Consider the following 4,316-nt stretch of genomic DNA (forward strand, 5'->3'; position numbering starts at 1 on the left):
TGCCCCAGAGCTGGCAGGTCCCCCCCACAGGGCTGTAGGGACAGGGTGACACCCCCCAGTGGGGACTGTCCCCAAGAGTGGGGACCCCAATAGCTGGGAGGAACGGACCCCCCGAGGGGACAGTTGGGGGGGTTGCTGAGCGTGGTGTCAGCACAAGGCAGCGGTGTCACCAGTGTCACTGCATGGCCCCCGCTGTCACTGTCCCTGTGTGTGGCACAGTGTCACCATCACTGTATGGACCCCAGTGTCACGGGTGTCACTGTTCCTGCGTGGTCCCCAGGGTGTGGCGTGGTGTCACTGTCACTGCATGGCTCCCGGTGTCACTGTCCCTGTGTGAGCCCCGGGGTGTGGCACAGTGTCACCATCACTGTATGGACCCCAGTGTCACGGGTGTCACCGTTCCTGCGTGGTCCCCAGGGTGTGGCATGGTGTCACTGTCACTGCACAGCCCTGTGTCACGGTGTCACCATTGCTCCATGGTCCCTGGGGTGTGGCGTGGTGTCACTGTCACTGCATGGCTCCCGGTGTCACTGTCCCTGTGTGAGCCCCGGGGTGTGGCACAGTGTCACCATCACTGTATGGACCCCAGTGTCACGGGTGTCACCGTTCCTGCGTGGTCCCCAGGGTGTGGCATGGTGTCACTGTCACTGCACAGCCCTGTGTCACGGTGTCACCGTCCCTCCATGGTCCCTGTGGTTGTGCATGGTGTCACTGTCACTGCACAGCCCTGTGTCACGGTGTCACCATCGCTCCATGGTCCCTGGGGTGTGGTGTGGTGTCACTGTCACTATCCTTCCATGGTCCCTCTGGTTGTGCATGGTGTCACTGTCACTGCACAGCCCTGTGTCACAGTGTCACCATCGCTCCATGGTCCCTGGGGTGTGGTGTGGTGTCACTGTCACTATCCTTCCATGGTCCCTCTGGTTGTGCATGGTGTCACTGTCACTGCATTGCCTCGTGTCACAGTGTCACCATCCCTCCATGGTCCCTGTGGTTGTGCGTGGTGTCACTGTCACTGCACAGCCCTGTGTCACAGTGTCACCATCGCTCCATGGTCCCTGTGGTTGTGCATGGTGTCACTGTCACTGCACAGCCCTGTGTCACGGTGTCACCATCCCTCCATGGTCCCTGTGGTTGTGCATGGTGTCACTGTCACTGCACAGCCCTGTGTCACGGTGTCACCATCGCTCCATGGTCCCTGGGGTGTGGCGTGGTGTCACTGTCACTGCACAGCCCCTGAGGTGTCCCACAGTGTCACCACGGCTGCACGGTCCCACTCGTGTCACACGCTGCTGCCGCACAGCCCCGCGCTACTGCACAGCATCACTGTTGCTCCCCGGGGTGTCACATGGTGTCACTGTCACCGCGCAGTGCACAGGGTGTCACTGTCACCGCGGGGCCGACGGTTGCCATGCAGTGTCACTGCAGCTCCCGTGGGTTGTCACACGGAGTCACTGTCAGTGCCGGGCGCATGGGCTGTCACATAGTGCCATGTCACCGCGTGGCCCATGGGGTGTCACCCGGTGTCACCGTCACTGCCGTCCCGCAGTGTATCACCCAGCCTCGCTGTCACTGCATGGCCCACGGGATGTCACCCAGTGTCACCGTCACTGCACGCCCTGGGGTGTCACACGCTGGATACCCCCGAGGGCCACCCCCGCACGTCCCAGGGGCTGACACGCGGTGTCACTGCACCCCCCCTGGGCTGTGTCACCCCCTGGGCTGTCACCCCCCGGCCGTGGGACACCCTGGGGACGGCACAGCGGGTCCCCGCTCCTCCCGACCCCCGTCCCCCCGGGGGGACACGTCCCCGAGCCCGTCCCCGTGGCCGGTGGCTGCTGCCAGGCGAGCAGCCCCTTCCCATCACTCACCAGCGGCCCCGCCAGCCGGGCTCTAATTAAGCCCCGGTGTTGGCAGCCCTTAATTGCCGCGCGGCAGGAGGGTGGCGGGTCCCGCCGCGCCGTAATGAGAGGCAGCGTGACGGGGACAGGGACGGGGGGGGACTGTGCCACCGCCACCTTGTCCCCCCCCTGCAGCAGGGGACGGTGCCTGGCCTTGGACTGGGACGTCCTGGCACGGCCCCAGGGCTGACCCAGCCAGATGGCTACTTAGCCAGCCTGCCACCAGCCAGCCAACAGGGCCACTGGGTCATCTAGCCAGCCACTAGCCAACTGGCCAGCCAGCCAGCCTGTTGGCCAACCAGCCTCCTGGTCAACTGGTCAGCCAACCGTCTAGCTAACCAGCCAGCCAGGCAACCAACCAGCCAACTGGCTAACTGGTAACCAACCAGTGAGCCAGCCAGGCCACCACCTAGCCATCTAGCTAACTAGCCAGCCAGGCAATCGACCAGCCAACTGGCAACCAAGCAGGCTACCACCTAGCCATCTAGCTGGCCAGACACCTGGCTAGCCATCTACCAACCAGCCAACCAGTTAGTTGGCCAAGCAGCTAGCCACCTGCCAGCTAGCCATAACGGGCAACCAACCAGGCTACCACCTAGCCATCTAGCTAACTAGCCAGCCAGGCAATCGACCAGCCAACTGGCAACCAAGCAGGCTACCACCTAGCCATCTAGCTGGCCAGACACCTGGCTAGCCATCTACCAACCAGCCAACCAGTTAGTTGGCCAAGCAGCTAGCCACCTGCCAGCTAGCCAATCAGCTACCAGCCACCCAGACAGCCAACTGGCCAGCTAGCTAGCCAGCCAACCGGCCATCTAAGTTGGCCTTCAAACCAACTGGCCAGTTGGCCAACCAGCTAGCCCAAACAGTTGGCCAGTTGTCTGCCTACCAGCCGTCTAGCCATGCAGCTAGCCAGGTAGCCAACTGGCCAACTCTCTAGCCAAGCATGCAACCAGCCAACCAACCAACAAGCCATCCGTGCTTCCAACCAGCCAGTTAGCCATCTGGCCACCAGCCAACCAGCCAGCAGTCGGGCAACCAACCAGGTGTTGGGACCTACCTTGCCCTCACTTCCATCCTGCAGCCCCGTCCTGGTGTGTCCCTCATCTCCTGGGCTGGGTGTTGGGTGGGGACACCTCTGTGTGCCTGTGTCTGCACCCGTCACCTCCCCGCGGCCCTGCTGAGCCCTGACACGCTCATCACAGCACTGGGCATCTCCCGGGCCACCCCCGGCCAGAGGCACCTCCAGCCCTGGGGGTTCTGAGCCTGTTTTCTGCCCAGCTCAGCGCTGAGAGGTGTCATCACCTTCACCTTGGGGTCAGTCTGTGGTGCCACCTTCTGCTCCCACCCTGAGCCGCGGTGGTGCCACATCTCCCCGGGTGTCCACAGCCTGCAAAGCTCCTCGTTAATTCCTCCTTTTAATCATCGAGGTGGTGGTGGTGTCCTTTCTCAGGGATGGAGGTGACACGCAGCTGGAGGTTGTATGGCTGGGGTGGGTGGTGCCACCTCTTGGGACCAGAGTGGTCCCAGCCTGGTCCTCCTGCCCTCCTTCTGGGGGTGGCCAGCTGGATGAGTGGCTGGATGGCTGGAGGGATGGAGGGATGGAGAGATGGATGAAGAAATGGAGGGATGGAGAGATGGAGGGAGGGATGGATGGATGGATGGATGGATGGATGTGGCTGGATGGAGGGATGGATGGATGGATGGATGGATGGATGGATGGATGGATGAAGGAATGGAGGGATGGAGAGATGGAGGGATGGGTGAATGTGTGGGCAGAGGGATGGGTGGATGCACGGGTGGACGGATGTGGAGAGAGATGGATGTGAAGATGGATGGAGGTGTGCATGGGTAGAAAGAGCCCTGTGCAGATGATTGCATGGATGGGTGGGTGGATGGATGGATGGATGGATGGATGGACAGATGGATGGATGGATGGATGGATGGATGGACGGACGGACGGACGGATGGACAGATGGATAGATGGATGGCTGGCACCAAGGTGGTGGGAACCAAGACAAGAAGCCCCAGGTGGGAGCTCAGGAGACCTGACCGTCTTTCTAGCTCAGCTCCAGCCCGTGCAGCCCAGACTCCCACTGCCCCACTGTGTCCTGCCCACCCTGCCCGGGGGGCCAAGAGCCCAGCCCTGCCCCCACAGCCCCCCACTGAGTGTCCCCCCCACGACGGCCCCATCCGGGCCCCATCCCGGGGACACAGTGTGGTTTTGGGGGACAGCACCCAGAGTCACTGGGGACAGCTCGCCAGCACCAGCTCCTTCCCCGAGTTTGCCACTGTGGGCCAACATCAGGGTCGTTAGTTATTTCTGGCTCCGAGTCCTAATTAGCGCTGAGCCACCAGCGCCCCCCGCCCGGCCTCAGCGCTGGGAGGGGAAACTGAGGCACGGCTCAGCCCCGA

The sequence above is a fragment of the Calidris pugnax genome, unplaced genomic scaffold (assembly GCF_001431845.1).
Source record: "Calidris pugnax isolate Ruff unplaced genomic scaffold, ASM143184v1 scaffold108, whole genome shotgun sequence".
NCBI classification, from domain to species: domain Eukaryota; kingdom Metazoa; phylum Chordata; class Aves; order Charadriiformes; family Scolopacidae; genus Calidris; species Calidris pugnax.